This window comes from Herpailurus yagouaroundi, unplaced genomic scaffold (genome assembly GCF_014898765.1).
Source record: "Herpailurus yagouaroundi ecotype Mexico unplaced genomic scaffold, PumYag 160, whole genome shotgun sequence".
Taxonomy (NCBI): domain Eukaryota; kingdom Metazoa; phylum Chordata; class Mammalia; order Carnivora; family Felidae; genus Herpailurus; species Herpailurus yagouaroundi.
Window position 1 is genome coordinate 3,559,139 of NW_024412401.1, and position 16,782 is coordinate 3,575,920.

Consider the following 16,782-nt stretch of genomic DNA (forward strand, 5'->3'; position numbering starts at 1 on the left):
ACAGTTCACTGTCTACCCCACCAATAAAGGCCACATTTGCAAACTGTGTTTCTCAAAATACACATTTTGGAGATGTTAAAAGTTTTTCACAAAAAAAGTCTTCTATATCCAAATATATCTGAAGCACAGAATGCTAAAGTTTGTGTGTATGTGTGTGTGTGTGTGTGTGTGTGTGTGTGTGTGTGTGTGTTTTAAGATTCACAATGTAATATGAACATATCAGAGGCTCTAAGAAGTCCTGAGGGGGAGAGAAAAAAAAACTTTAAGCACAAAGTCTGCAAACATAGAAAACCCTCCCTGCCTCCATACAAAACCCAGGTTCTTTAAGAAATCACTCAAGAAACACTAGGCTAGAGAATTAAAAGGACTGAAATGTAGAATGGCCACATGGTATCTCCAAAATTTCTGGTCATACCCGGTAAACCCATACTTAATGAATTTACATCACAAATCCAAATTCCAGGCCACTCTTTGGAAACCAGACATCTGGCCTTTCTCTACAAAGACCTTCCACTAAAACTACCTTCAAAGCTGGAGAAAATGGATGGCAGAGGGAAAAGGTTTTGTGCTCTTGATTTACAGTTGTTTTTAATGACTATTGAAGTTTCTTAAACCATCAAAGGCACTTCCTTGAAAATTAGGAAGTGGCCATAATTTACATTCACTTTGCTTTTAGCCAGGGGGCTGTATCATGCAAATTTTCACAACAGCTTGTTTTAATTGAATAACTTAAACAGAAGGAAAAACACATTCACTGTGGTTGACTATACCTGTTCCTCACCTGGGATTAACCAGTATACCCACCCAAACTCACTCCTAGGACCTTCTCAACCTGAGTGCACAGGACTGAAATTGGTTTTCCTCTCCCTGAGTGAATTCTGGATCTTCTAATTCACAATGAACCACCCAGTTGTGCAAAAGTAAGATTCTTTTTTTTTTTTATATTTTTTAAATGTTTATTTATTTTAATGTTAATTTATTTTTGAGAGAGGGAAAGAGATAGAGTACAAGTGGGGGGTGAGGGGCAGAGAAGAGCCAGAGACACAGAATCCAAAGCAGTCTCTAGGCTCTGAGCTGTCAGCACAGAGCTGGACGTGGGGCTCTCATTCACAAACTGTGAGATCATGACCTGAGCTGAAGTCGGACGTTTATCCGACTGAGCCACCCAGGTGCTCCTAATGTTTATTTCTTTTTGAGACAGAGAGAGAGAGAGGGAGGGATAGAGAGAGAGAGAGGGAGACACAGAATCAAGAGCAGGCTCCAGGCTCTAGGCTGACAGCACAGAGCCTGATACGGGGCTGGAACCATGAACCGTGAGATCATGACTTGAGCTGAAGTCGGACGCTTAACCGGCTGAGCCACCCAGGTGCCCCCCAAAAGTAAGATTCTGTTTAAATTCACATTTAGTCACGTTCAGAAGTCATCTTCTGAGAACAATTTCCTTTTTAAAAATACACCCTGGTTCTCTGTTTCAATAGGACAGATTCATTTCTTCATTCATAGTACAAGCAATGGTCCAATACCCAATTTGTGACAAGGGCTAAACTAAGGATTACAAAGACAAAAAAAAAAAAAAAAACAACTCTTGCTCTTTGAGAGTTTATAGTGTAATAGAGAGAGACAGACATATAAATTATGAATTCAAAAAGAATGGTAAATGCTATAATGGTGGCATGCATTGTGTGCTACAGGAATAAGTAGGAGGGCGGCATTTGGGACTGGGGCTAGGGGAGGTCTACAAAGGGAGGGAGCTAAATTAGAAAGAACAAATAGGACTTAGAAAGGTGAAAGGGGCATGTTGGAAGATGAAGAGAAAGAATGTGGCGCGGTGAAAGAATCACCAAGTAGATGTTTTGTCGGAAACACGGTTGTGTAGATGAATGGAGAGGCAACAGACACCTAACACTTAACTGAGATATAACCCCTACCTTTGAGAAACGGAGGTCTGCAGGAGAGAGATTTATAATCAAGTACTTTACCCTACAAAATGATATTGCTACAAGAGCGTGTGAGCAAAATGCTCTGATGAGTTTATCAAACACAGCAGGTTACACTTAAAGAACTTGTACTATTCGAGATGAAATACTTCATCATGAAAAGGATTGCCCAGACATTCAGAAAATGACTACCCAGCATCGCTCCTTGCGCTGTACTACAATAACCTTGATCATCCTCTCTGCGTGCCATTGCTAATGATAAAATCCAAACTCACGGATGTCTGGTGCACAAAAGAGGCCAACTATCACAAATAGTCTTGTTAAAAGATCTGCTGAAATGGAAATGTTTTCGATGACCTCAGAAACTAGGTGATGAGTGATAAAAAAAAGATGTAATGTCGTTTGAGCCTAAGTCCCACTACATCAAAAGTCATAGACTTCTAGGGTTGGAAGGAGCTTCTCCTTCCAAATTTTACTTGCCAACATGATCACCATCAAGTGTTAGGCATTAACTTGGCATCTGACACTGTTTCAGTGGATCTAATTTTCACAACCAACTATGGAGCGGATTCTATTCTAAGGATTCTGATTCTAAGGAAACAGATAAGTAATTTGTCCAAGGCAAATGCTAATAAATGATTGAGCTGGCATTCCAAACCCAGCAGACAGGCTCCAAAGCCCATGTTCCTGATATATGTAGATCCAGGCAGCTCGAAGACCCAGATGCTGGTTCGAGAGTACTTTCCCTGGGATGGGGCCTTCCAGCATGTGGGCAAAGCCTTCAGTCATGACAAGGTCTTCAAGTGAACATCTCTTGCCATCGCCTAGCTACCTGCACCCGTCCTTCTGGGAGATGGGGGTCATTACAAGAAAATGAACGTGCAATTCTTAAAACCAACAAATAATTAAACTTCACAGGACTCTAATGAGTCTTGCCTTTCTTCTCTGCTGAGGATCTTGGCACAATTTGCACGTTAAGCCATGATCTATATATCACTTTTTTTTTTTTTTTACAAATATTTGGGGGTTTTTTCACACAAATTTGTTTTTTGTAAATGACTGTGTAAATATAGGACAAGAGAAGCAGGAGGAGGAAGGGGGCAGGGAGGGCTTAACGCCTTGCTCTAGGATTACAGCTGAAACGAAAGGAAATGCAATAGTGATAACCACAGAAGCCAAACTATAAGTCAGATCCACCAGATTTCTCCTAGTTCCACTTCTTCCTTGAACAAGGTCCGTATTCTTCCTATGCCTGTTTCCTCACCTATACAATAATTGATACCTTTCAGGGTCATTAAAATAGTTAAATGTGGTAATGTATGTAAATGTATTATGGCCCAACCAAAGCCCCCAGTCACATGCGCACACACACACATGTGCGCGCTCACACACACAGAGCAAGGCTCAAAGAAACTCAGTCCCCTTTCTTACCCTATCTGCCCCAGGCCAACCAGAGTTTTTTTCTAAAACTTATTGAAAAAATTACCACTGTAATGGATACAGGTCATTAAACATACATCAACACCCACAGAATGTACAACATCGCAAGTGAACCCTAATGAAACTATGGGCTTTAGATAATCATAATCGGTTCATCAATTGTTAACAACTACACCATGATAATACAAAGTGTTAATGACTGGAGAAACCTAGGGGGTGGGGTGTACGTGAGAACCTTGTTCAATTTTTCTGTAAATCGAAATCAGCTCAGAAACTAGAGTTTATTAGTTAAAAAACATTATTAGAGGGCGCCTTGGTGGCTCAGTCGGTTAAGTGACCGACCTTGGCTCAGGTCATGATCTTACAGCTCCTGGGTTCCAGCCCTGCATTGGGCTCTCTGCTGTCAGAGCAGAACCCACTTCAGATCCTCTGTCTCCCTCTCTCTCTGCCTCTCTCCCACTCACACGTGCACGCTCACTCCCTCCCTCTCAAAAATGATAAATAAACAGTAAAACAATTACTAGTTGAGCTATCCTTTGACATGTTCCATGATTAGGTTGAATCGACTCTCCAGTAACACCCAACAGGTCTAGAAATTTTTCTATAGAGCAGTGCAGGGCTCTTCACAATGAAAAACCAGCAAGGCAAACCACAGTGACTTCTTGCTCATGTCACCTCTTGGTGTTTAGGACTGAGCGTGATTCTCTCCATGCTGTAGAGCTCTGTCCTCCCTGACCTGCATACATCCAGCTACTCAAGCGCCATCAGGCCTTGCTGGCCACAGGACACTCCCACACTGACGCCCCACCTATGAGCCCAGTGCTAGTATTTGTCCTCCAACACATGCATGAGTCCCTAACGCGTCTGTGTTCTGCTGAGCTTAATTGCGTTAAGAAGAGTAGAAAGTTAATCCGCTTACTTTGGCAGACTTTGGGGTGGGCTTTGGTGAGTGGGAGGGTGGGAGAGTGCTCTCAGACAGTGAGAGTAAAAAAGCTTCCGTACTAGTCCAAAACCAAAGTCTCCATGAACATCACGGGCTGCAAACAAAGTATCTGAACGTCTGATTAGATGACCTATTGCTGAATACATGGTGCAAAAGAACACAGCACTGCGGAAGAATGGCATCGTATAACAATTACCAAGCCACATCAAGTCAGGGAGACGTTTCAAAAGACACAAATATGGGGCAAACAAGGCTCTTGGCTAAAACACTTTCTTGGAGTCTCCAAGACACAAATAGACTAATGTTTAAAAGTTGGCTTGCAAATCATTTGTCCAGAACCTATTTACCAGAGGCACCGTGTCCAGACTAGTTGACAAATGCGGTTCACACCGTGATGTCCCGGAGCACTACATAAACTCCTCACGGTGGAAGATATTTCTGGGGAAATCACACTAAGACACCTGCCCTTTGAAGTGTTGGCCCAAAGGAGTTGAGACTCGCTTATTTGGTTTTTCTCAGTTTAGTACGCCAAAGTCCAGGGCACTATCTGTGTTGTAACCACGCTCCGGGGGTCCCAGTGGTGCTGTTTTCACTGACCACAAAGTAAACGGGGCCCCCGGAGCTACGCAGTGTGGTGGTTGACCCTGATGTCTCCTGAGGCCTGAGGGAAAGTACTGGCTACAAAAGAGACTTCCTTCTCATGGCTTTAGCCAAATTTCACTGCTGGAAGGAGGCGAACAGCCTTTGTGAGGGCTGACGATGGTCTTCATCACTGACAACGTTCCAGAAACACACCAAGGTGAAAGAGTTGCCCTAATGTCTCTCCTAAACCAGCGGGGTCCCATCTCTGGCTTCACATCAAGATCACTCATGCATCATCTCCAATCTCAGATTTAACTCATCTGGGTGGGGTCCAGCCATCTGAAATCAAAAGTTCTCTGGTGATTCTAATGAGCAACCAGGATTGAGAATCACTGCTGCAAACAACTACACTTGATTTTCTTCTCCTATGAGTAGAAGAGGTAAAGGGCACTTTAGTGCCCAAGGACTGAAGGTAGGTCCTTTGGCATGTCTGAAAACCATCAGGGTGGAGTGGGGTGGTGGGACGAGGGCTGGAGTGCCACCTAGAAGACCAGCACCTGGAAGAGGCTGAAGGCAAGATCCAGTTTGAAGGTGATTGGGGACCAATGGGGAAGAAGAGAGGGAGACAGGATGGCCCCAGAAGAAATGAAGGAACCTTTCCCAACAGCCTAACTGGGAGACCATTCCTAGGAAGCTAGTCACATGCATGAGAAGTATAGACATGAGGCAGTGGTTTCCCGAATTAGCAAACTCCTTAGAAAGGAAACAGTCTAAAATAAAAGAAATTAACATAAAGTTGAACCAGTAAGATTTTGTGCTAGGACTAGTTTCCATTGCATTCCAACTTTTCCCTTGCTGTGAGTCTTTAAAGACACAGTGAAATACATGTATTGCGATAATACATTTTCTTACCCACAAGGCTAATATTTATCCACGATTTTTTTCCCCCACGGTATATTTCATATTGTGATAGAAACAATTCTTTGGCTTTAGGCAGGAAGTAATAGGTCTCCCTAAAATCATTACCTGCAAAGTCATTATCGATCAGATGAGAAGGGAATTCGAGGCTATCTGGTTAATCATCTGCCGCAAAGCACAAACATTCAGACCTTCTGGTCTGTAAATTAAAAATGTCTCACGTGACTCCAAAGACTAATTCCCTTTTGTGTTCCTAATGTACCAGTTTCTTCTTGTCAGTGCTTCCGTGAAACAATGGCCATTATTTCATGCCTCCTACAATATTTATTAACACAGTTGTGAACCTTGACCTTGTCTGCTGAAGCCCATCTCACTATCTCCAGCCTTCTGGTTAGGATAAACAATTTGGCTTTTTCTACTCAACAAGAAAACACAAAGATCAATCCTTTGAAGGAAATAGAGCCTTTTTTCTTTTTATATTCAGAAAAAGCCAGATAATACTGCACGTTTACCTCATACTCTTCAGCTCACACACCTCTTTGTAGGCAGACCTCAATTAAGCCTTTGAACTAAGGATAAGCCCTTTGACCAAACCATTCACTCTTTGAACAACTTAGTGTTTCAAGAAAAACCTCAACATACAGAATATATGTTACATAAACCTTCTCAGACTTGCTGGCACCATCTGTACAGGGCGAATCCATAATACCGATTTCACAAGGTTGTTGTAAAGATTGCATTTGCTGTCGTCGTTCTTTTTTTTAATGATATTTATTCTGAGAGAGAAAGTGGGGAAGGGGCAGAGAAAGAGGGAGAGTGAGAATCCCAAGCAGGCTCTGCACTGTCAGCATGAAGCCCAGCGCAGGATTTGAACCCACGAACCGCGAGGTCACGCCCTGAGCTGAAATCGAGAGTCAGACGCTTAACGGACTGAGCCACCCAGGCGCCCCTGTCGTTGTTGTTAACAAATTCAACTGCCCTCACATCATGGGCACGTGTGCTCCGTACCATGGCATTGTCTTAAAGTCTTCAGCCTTGGTCTTCGAAAGTCTGAAGAGTCTAGGTCTTAAAAGTTTGAAGTCTTCGATCTTCAGGTTCTGCCTGCTGCGCGACACCATACGATCTCCGAATACGTCTCTATTAGCTCGAGTGGCTGTCATCATTTGCCACATCAGTGGGGGAGTGGATGCACAAGGACCTGTGTCTTCCTACCAATGAATCCCACAGCCTGTGATTCCCATGCACTACAAGGAGCCTAGCACCGGAGTGACTTCTAAAGCTCCAGCCCAGGAAATGTCTCTTTCTCGGGGACTAAATAAAGACCGCTGGTTCCCAGTAAAGCAATCCAGCAACAGTCAACGTACGAGGCCTCATAGCATCTGGAGTGCAAAATGGTACACACAGCACGTTTCCCCCTCCTAACCTGAAGCGTTAAATTGGCACTACGCAGCCTTTTTAGCCCGATGAGAAAAATAAGGTGGGTTCCATCTAGAAGTTTTGAAAGCACCAAGCTAGTCCTGCCTGAGGAAATGTCCTTGTCACCTCACCCTGAGGCCACGCTCTAAATCCAGAGTGCATTACAAATGGATTTCTCAGGGTGATCAAACCACAGGTTTGGTCTTCTTTCTTTCTGCTGTTATGTCTTCAGAATTTGGAAGATCTCCTCCTCCTCCAGGAGGAGACCTTGATGGACGTGGTGGCATAAGGTTTATGGGGTGAATTTGGTTCCCCCAAATTCATATATTTAAGTCCTAGCCCCCAATACCTCAGAAGGTGACTGTATGTAGAGACAGAGCCTTTAAAAAAAATTTTTTTTTGATGTTTATTTATTTTTGAGACAAGGCGAGAGACAGAGTGCAAGCAGTGGAGGGGCAGACAGAGGGAGACACAGAATCTGAAGCAGGCTCCAGGCTCTGAGCTGTCAGCACAGAGCCCGAAGCGGGGCTTGAACTCATGAACCATGAGATCATGACCTGAGCCAAAGATGGACGCTTAACCGACTCAGCCACTCAGGCACCCCTAGAGATAGAGCCTTTAAAGAGGCATTTAAGTTGGGGCGTCTGGATGGCTCAGTAGTTGAACATCCGACTCCGGCTCAGGTCATGATCTCATGGTTCGAGCCCCAGCAGTTGTAGCTGCTGTCAGCCTGTCAGCACAGAGTCCACTTTGGATCCTCTGTCCTCCTCTTTTGCCCTTCCCCTGCTCGTGCTCTCCCAAAAATAAAAGAGGCAATTAAGTTAAAATGAGGTCATTAGGGTAGACCTTAATCCAATATAAGTAGTGTCCTTATAAAAATAAAAATTTAGAGGACACAGAAGGGTAGAGGGAAGACCATGTGAAGACACAGGGAGAAGATAACCTTCTACAAACCAAGGAGAGAGGTCTCAGGAGGAATCAACCCTGCTGACACCTTGATCTTGGACTTCTAGCCTCCAGAATTGTGAGAAAATAAATTTCGGTTGTTTAGGCCACCAAGTTTGTAGTCTATTGTTACAACAGCGTTTGCAAATTAATACATATAATAAACAAGAGTTGAAGAGGCTATAAAAACCAACGTGAAAGACCAGTCCTAAGGCCCCTCAACTCCTGTTCCTTTCCTACTGATTACTCACCCTCCCGTGACCTCTTAATCACCAATCAGTACCTCCAGCAGCAGCTATTTTTAATTGTTTCCAGAATTCTAAGAGCTTAAGGTGCCAACCATTTTGCAACATTTGAGCAAAATCATTTTTATAAAATGCTGTGGTGTTTCCTTCTGATCTACTGTATGATCGTCCGTGGATCTTAGCAGGGGCCACAGTTGGGGAGGAGATCAAATCCTGAGCCATGACGTGTGGCTAGCAGGAGTCTGATTTTTTTTCAGATGAGGCAACTATCGCAAGAAAAGAAGAAAGTAAGGAGAGTGCAAGGAGAGGAAAGGAAAAGAAAAGGCTATTGGGTCTGGAATTTGCAATGAACTGCGGGTGCCCTGGAACACTCAGTCACCACACCACGACTACGTCCTGCATATTAAATGACAATGACTTTATGTGAAAAACTGTTATTTTATATTTTGGAAATGAGCTAGAGATGTACCCCATACTTGGTAGAAATCAGTTCTTCAGGGGCATGTGCCCTTTTGATCCCCATCCTTGTTTGCTTTTTTTTTCATTATTACTTTGATAAATTGGCTTTGATCGGCAGACCAGCGGCCCTCCCCGTGGAAGAAACCAAGCCTGAAACAGAGAGGCTCCCACCCCAGTGAGACTTGAGGACACGGTGACCTTAGATTTGAAGGCTGGTCCCTTCGCCTCCTGGTGACATCATCTAGGCCAAATTAAGCTCTCTTAGCCTCAGTTTCCTTACCAGTAACAAGGGGTTGAAACACCAACACGTAGTCGTGTTGTGCGAATCAAATGAAAAAAAAAAACCTGTGTGGCCATCTAGCACAGTGTGTGTGCTCAATAAATGTTAGTGTTCTCACAACAACTAGTGCTGTGACTATTACTCCTACTACTCATCAGACATTTTCTTTTCCCCTTTCCCATCCTATGCTTCATATGGACCAACCAGCCTACCTCCTTGAAAAGTTGTCTCCATCCACCCCCGACCATCTTGCATTCCCCAAGAGGACAGCTTGATGTTGACTGCCACCAGTCCACTGAAGTAGCTCCCAGAGGCTGCCAGTGACTTGCTAATTGATAGATCAACTTAAATGTTTCTCCAGCGATCCTCTCTGGCCTTAACAGCACCCAGCAGTGTCCTCCACCCACACTTTCTGCAAAATTGCCTCTCTCCTGGGCTATGTAATGCAATGTATTCCCGGTTCTCTTTCTCTCCCAAACCACTGCTTCCTTCTCTTTTATTTGTTCCTCCTTTGCTTTCTATTGTCTTTTTTTTTTTATCTTCTCTGGGCCATGTTGCACTGCTAAAAATGTGGCACTTCTGAAAACTGTGACCTCAGCTGGCTTCTCACAACACATCCATTTCCACAGCCTTTGGCTAACACCTCTAGGCTTATGTATTCCCAAACCACAGCCCTACCCTCTCCCATAGCTTCTAGTTGCACACTTACAAGGACCTGCTGGACCCTTCCCATCTCTGTTCTCCTGTTCATGTCTGCCCCTTGCTTGGAATGTCTTTGTTTCCATCCTTATTAAAATCCCTATGTATTGAGACCTCGTGAAATGCTTCCTTCAAGATGCCTTAAGACATGATCGTTCCATTTGGAAGATTTCCTTCCTGCTAATGGAGAAGAATCACATTTTATTTAAACCTGTCACCAGGCCTACCTGTTGGTGTAGCTGTTTATCTATGTGTTTAGAAGGAAGGAGAACGGGGCGCCTGGGTGGCTCAGCCGGTTAAGCGGCCGACTTCGGCTCAGGTCACGATCTCGCAGTCCGTGAGTTCGAGCCCCGAGTCGGGATCTGTGCTGACAGCTCAGAGCCCGGAGCCTGTTTCAGATTCTGTGTCTCCCTCTCTCTCTGTCCCTCCCCTGTTCATGCTCTGTCTCTCTCTGTCTCAAAAATAAACGTTAAAAAAAAAAAAAAAAAAGGAAGGAGAACAAAACTGTGTATTGCAAGTGATATGCATTCAACACATGTATCAATAAATGAAATCAGAAAATAGAATTGAACTGTGCCTTCAGCATTCTTGTCAAAACAAGAACACCAGCACACATTGACTTCTTTGAGCTCTTCTCATGTAAACTTGAACACTCCTATGAATCTGGGTTATGGAGATACTGTGCCTAGGTCACTCTCTAAAAAGAAAAAAAAAAAAGGCGGGGCGCCTGGGTGGCTCAGTCGGTTGAGAATCCAACTTCAGCTCAGGTCATGATCTTGCGAGTTCATGAGTTCGAGCCCCATGTTGGGCTCTGTGCTGACAGCTCAGAGCCTGGAGCCCGCTTCAGATTCTGTGTCTCCTTCTCCCTCTGCCCCTCCCCTGCTTGAGCTCTGTCTCTCCCTCTCTCTTGAAGATAAATAAACATTTTTAAAAAATTTTTTAAAGAAAAAAAAAAAGAGGTTGGGGCACCCTTTCTCTTATGAGAAACATCTTGCTTGAGTGGTGCCCATAGCTCCATTCCTCTGATTAAATAATTTTCCAAATTGCTAAACGAAGATATAGAAGACAAGCTTATCCAGTTCACAGACAGTGCAAATCCCAAAAAAGTTGACTGTTATCACTGAGGGCACAATCAAAACCCACGGTCTCAATAATCGGAGGCTAGGATCATGGACGGAAGCCAGGAAGTTCGCTTTCAGCAGCACAAATGTAAAACTACATCCCCCCAAATCAAGTGCATATGAACGGGAAAGTGCAGACCTCCTCTGGCAGAGATTTATGGAAAAAAAAAAAAAAAAAGTCTGTCTTCAAACTATTTGAAAGAGGATTGACTTTATTTTCCGGTTGCAGGGTGCAGAACCAGGGACGACGGGTAGAATGGCAACCTACTTTTAGAAAGAACTTTCCTTCAGAGTTGTCCAATGATGGCAAGAGCTGAGGGATTGCCAGAGAAAGGGATCCTTGTCCTAGGGAGGGGGTGGGATTCGGTGCTTTCCGAGGTCCCCTGCAACTGTGAGACCGGATTTCCCTGCGTGATTGTCCTCTGCCCATCTCTCCGGCCTCTTCTCACACGATTCTCCTCCCTGCCACTGACAGGCTAGTTACCCAGTCCCTCTTCCTTGCTTAAACTCACTGGGCTGCCAACCCAGAGCCTTTATATGTTTTACCCATGACGCTCCATCTGCCATGAATGCCATCTCCCCACCTCTACCAAACTCCCTTGTGCCTGGCGAAATTCTCTCCATCCTTCAGATCTCGGCCTCCCAGCCCAGTGTTATCTGCTTCCAGAGCCCTGCAATACCCTTACCGCACGCTGCACACCTGCAGGCATTTAATTGTGTATTCGCAGTCATTTCATTAAAAGCCCACCTTTTACTCTAGTCTGTAGGCTTCTTGAAGATAACAACCATGATTGTTCTGCTCACTGAAGTCCCTCCAGTCCTGGTCATCTTCTCTGGCACAGAGAAGCTCAGTAAATATTAGCGGAGTGACTCACTTATCACAATGCAAACACCGGGCCGATAAGAAAAAAACTGGTGGAAGAAAGACAAAGATCTGGGGGGTGGGGGTACGTGTGGGGGCAGGGTGAGGGGGGGAGCACTGCATGCTTGAACGGCTGTGGCGTTCCATTTGGTGATAGTTCACAGGCTGACCGTGGTGCAATCCCAGAGTTTCAAATTCTCAAACAAACATTTCCCCAGACGTCGGACCGCCTGCTACAATGGGGCAAATTCCCCCCCAGCCAAAACAATAAAATGATTTCTTTCCTTATGCATTTATCATAAACGGCTATAAAAGTCTTCACTTCTGGAGGGTCGGGAAGAAATGAAGACAGAATGATTTTTACGTCGCTCTTGCTCTCTCTGCACTAATCGCTTTGACAGTGTGGGCGCTCGTGGGTCTGTTCCATGGGTCTATACCATCCTGGAGGAGGAATCAAGTGAGAAGTAGGCTGGGATGAGACACCCAAGGCCAGAGAAGTGCTGGGTTGAGATCTATTATGCTTAGGCAACGAAATCTGGAAGAGAGCTTGGTTTCCCATTTCTCTTTTCTCTGCACCTATAAACTGAGTGGCTTGACACGTTTGATTCCTTCCGGCCTTCACACCTGCGTTAGCCCTCTTCCAAGGAAGAAATACTCATTGAGCACTTATCGTACATTGTGGACCATGCTAGGTGCCTTCCAAGTGCCCTTTAGCCCTTAAGAACATTCGGTAAGTGTCCATACTCTCCTTTTTTAATGTTTACCATTGAGAGAGTGCAAGTGGGGAACGGACAGAGACAGAGGGGACAGAGGATCCGATGTGGGGCTCAAACTCATGAACCGTGAGATCAAGGCCTGAACCGAGGTCAGATGGATGCTCAACCGACTGAGCCACCCAGGCGCCCCAAAGGTCATTCTTTTTTTTCTATTACACCACTCTGGGTTCTTCTCTTAATACTACCTTTTGGTTTCAGAACAATCACCGATGCTTACTGGATGAAATAGAATCATCCTACCGTGTTAAAACAAAGAGGAAGATTTACAGAAAACAGAATTAAAGTGTCGTTGTTGTGTGCCACGGTGTTGTCTTCCCAAGGAGGAGAATCACTTTAACAGCAAAAACAAATCCAGGCTACAAAAGGGGTTTGATAGGACACCCCTAGCAACTTTTTAAACATTGGGATAAACTCTCATCTGGCAACGACCATCCTTTCTGAAATCCTCCTAGCCTCACAATGGTTTTGGCTCATAATTTACTGAATGAGGAATTTTTGTGCTAACAGGAAATGTAGACCCTGGAATGAAAATCCCATGGCCCTCCGCGTGACCTCATGAGACAAAGTCCTGGCACATTTCTTTGAAGAAGAATTTAGGGAGCATTTGTAAGTCCTGAGCAGCTGATAACACTTGACACAATGCAGAGATGGGTTCCCAGGGATGTGGGACACCAACAGAAGGACATGGAGTGTAGTGGGTCCTAGAGTGTTATCTGCACGGGCCTCTAAATGATAGAAAAGTTTCAAGGATACAACTGAGAGTGAAGAGTGACATACGGTCTTAGAAGCATTTGCGTGATGCAGAAAAGGAGTATTTTTGACATCCTAAACACAGCCCCAGAAATAGGGAGGGGTAAGAGTGACACCAAAGGCTATCTTGCCATCTCCTTTGAACCCACCACCAAGAGGCCAAGAACTTATGACGAAAATATCCCAACTCTGCAAAATCCCTGTACTCTGTCCTCCAGCGAGTAGTTTCCCACCCAAACATAGTATCTTCAGACAGCTGGACGCTACATTTATCAGAAAAACACACAGATCACAGCTATATTTTCTTATCTTGATGGCCAAGTTTGAGAACCCTTTGAAACGTTGCAGTTATGGCAGTAAGAGAAACTGTAGTAGAGACAAAATGCAGATTTCATTAGGGAGTTGTTGTTTTTTTTTTTTTTCCCAGCCCCTCAAAGGTCTCTGTTTGAGCCTCTCTCGCCTGGTAGCACAAAAGCTATTAAATCACTTGAATGAAAGGGTCAGGTTACTAGCTGTGCAAGTATGGAAGCGGGCAAGCCCTGTTCAGACCACCCAGCTCTCCAAAGGGTAGCAACACCAGATTCAGACAAGATAAGAGGCTGCTGTCCTATGTAACCTGGCCAGGGAAACAGCCTCTCTGGAGCGTTACAGGACCCCATTGTGAGGAACGGGCTGCACGCTCCAAAAAGGTAAAATTTGTCTAACATACTACACCGGCGGTCTTGGTTTCTTATGAGAGAAAGAAAACTTACAAGATATTTTTGAGGAATTTTAAGAGAAGCAGGAAGCCAAATCTTTGGGCCTATTTTCAAAGCAAATGTCCTTCCTCCCTTACCTGTGTTTAGAAGGCAGAGACATATCCACCAATGTCAGAATATCAGAGCTGGGAAGATACTCAAATCCATTTAGTTCAACGCTTTCGTTATATTGATGGAGGGAGTGAAGGTTAGAGAGATTAGATGGCTCATCCAAGACTGGCTAGCAACAGCTAACACTCGAATCACCATGAGGACAAGGGCTCTGTTCATGCATTGACCTTTTTGGAGTCCCTGGAAAGTAGCAGGGCACCTGACACTAAGCAGGCACCCGCAAACATTTGGAGTGAGAGGGGAGGAAAAAAGGAAGGGATGCTGATGGCCACGTCCTATTTCCTTTTTACTACAAACATACAATGGCATAAAATGTCGCTGGGGAAGAGGATGGGGCTGAGTTCTCACTTTCAGATGTTGTCAAATGAGGACTTTCGCATGAATGAGGAATCGCTTCCTGTTTCTCCCAATCCCTGTTGGTTGGTCTAATCTAAACTCAGTTTCCAGGAATTAGACTGCTCCTGACCAGTCCCAAGAAATAACCCAGCTCAGTTCAGCTTGAGTCAGCTTAGCCCATCCCCAGAAGCAGAGCATCCTGGGAGGCTGGTAAAGAATTAAGAAGAGGGGCGCCTGAGTGGCTCAGTCCGACCTTGGCTCAGGTCATGATCAGGTTTGTGGGTTCGAGCCCATGTTGGGCTCTCTGCTGTCAGCACAAAGCCCGCTTCAGAGCTACGGTCTCCCTGTCTCTCTGCCCTTCCCCCTCTCACATGTGGATTCTCCCTCTCTCTAAAAAATAAATAAACATTAAAATAAAAAAAAAAGAAGAAGAAGAATTAAAAAACAGCACCGGGTTGAAAGTTTCTAAGACAAACACTGCTTGGCCATGTGGGGTCAGGTCAGACCACACATCCCAACACATGGAGGCGGGGAACATGGCATGCAGGTGCCTTTGCCCAACTCCCTTCCTCACTCACAGGAACGGAAAGGCAAGGATGGAAAGAGGAGCAAGGAAACAAAGATGACGGTGGTGGGAAGGCTGGTTAAAAGCCCTGGTTTACTGGCCAGGCATGCAAAGCCATGTTGCATATAGCTTACATTCAACATCAGCTGAAACTCAAGTTTAGTATTTAGCTATGAGGTTTAATATTAACCAAGTACGTGGCAAGAATTGAATTGCCAAGGACAACACAGACCAGCGCTTCTCCAAGCATGATCTCACCTACTGCAGAAACACCCAGGTGAATTCCCAGCCCCTCCCCAGGCCGAAAATCCTCTGGGGGCGTGGCCCAGGCACCTGCCTTTCAGCAAGCACCCAAGTGGCACTCTGAGCTCTGAGAATCCCTGGCGGAGAGAAAGAGCAAAGGTGGTTAACATTTTCCTAGAATCGGACTGAAGGCGCATTTATCAAGTATAGGCAGGGGACTGGGAAGCAATACTTCAAGCTTTAACTAAAGCTAGGAATGGTGGTGTCAGTTTTCCAGAGCAGAAACCCGAGGAGCATTTGGGTCACTAGGTCTGGTCTTTGAAGCAGCCCTGAAGAGGTTAATCTCTCCAGCAAGATTCCCAGGCCATAAACTCCAACCAGCCCCGGAAATGCTCTTTTGAAGCTTTGTAATTCACACCAGGCAACAAGACTGAGCACAAGAGTTAATAAAAAAAAAAAAAAAAAAAAAAAAAAAAAAGGCAGAAAGGAAAATTAAGTGCCTGGAAAGTTATTTCTGTGACCCAGATGAAAACTACAAGAAGCTATTCACTATAGCACGAAAGTCTCTGGACCAAATCTGGGTAATGAGCAGAAAGAACTTAAAAATCAGTCCAAAACTTCGGAACAATATGATTTCTTTGCCTCTCCAACACTCCCTCTCATCCTCATAAAAATAGAAACCATGCTTTTAAAAATATATATGCAACTATAACTAAACTAAAGCAAGGTATCCAAAAATCATCTCATGCAAATTTCTATCTCTTTATACCATGAAGATATTATCTGCAGTGTTAATTTTTTCATCATTTCCCTTTGCCATTTCATTTAGCTGAGAAGAAACATTCTGATGGGGGGGGTGGGGCTGGATTACAAAATTTAAAATGGTGATTTCATTGGTGAGTGCCATTGGGATGGATTCAGAAGAGAGTTATAAACCATGTTACATAATAAAGAGAGTCCCATCTTGAGCATATGGCTTTGTAACAGTACAAACTGCCACCTTCTGAGTTTCCATGAGAATTAAACTTTTGCAAGCCGACTCTGCATACTTCTCGCATGGTTACTGGAAGGGATTGCCACCACGCAAACAACCTCTGGGGCATTCTGCTACCAGAACATTCACAGTCAAGATGAGAGGAAGTACATAAAGCAGATACTTACAGGTAGTGGTTTTCCTTTCCAAGCTAAAAAGCTAGAAACCCTCCAACCCGAACCCCGGCAGGCGGTAAGAGTCACTGACCTGGTAATCTCTTGTTTTAAGGGTTTGGGGGGGGGGGGGGGCGGAGGACAACAACCCAGGAAAGGAAAGAGCTGAAATTCCAGTCTTTCAGGACAGCTGAGTTTGAGCTTTCTTTGTGCTAAAAATCCATGAACCCACCCCACAGGAAAATAGAGA

General features: G+C 44.5%; 1 protein-coding gene across 20 annotated transcripts in view; it reads right to left on the bottom strand.

Moving 5' to 3' along the window:
• FREM1 (FRAS1 related extracellular matrix 1) overlaps positions 1-16,782 on the bottom strand; it is a 185,816-nt gene that overhangs the window by 134,446 nt on the left and 34,588 nt on the right. The window contains exon 1 of one of the 20 annotated variants that reach the window (XM_040481270.1): positions 16,548-16,780. The exons of 16 other annotated variants lie outside the window; for them this stretch is intronic. The gene's annotated coding sequence lies outside the window, so the exon portion shown is untranslated. Of the gene's footprint in view, positions 1-4,052; positions 4,239-4,296; positions 4,741-14,208; positions 14,771-16,547; positions 16,781-16,782 lie in introns of those variants that run through there. 3 more of the 20 variants (XM_040481271.1, XM_040481275.1, XM_040481273.1) reach the window with 3 other exon arrangements.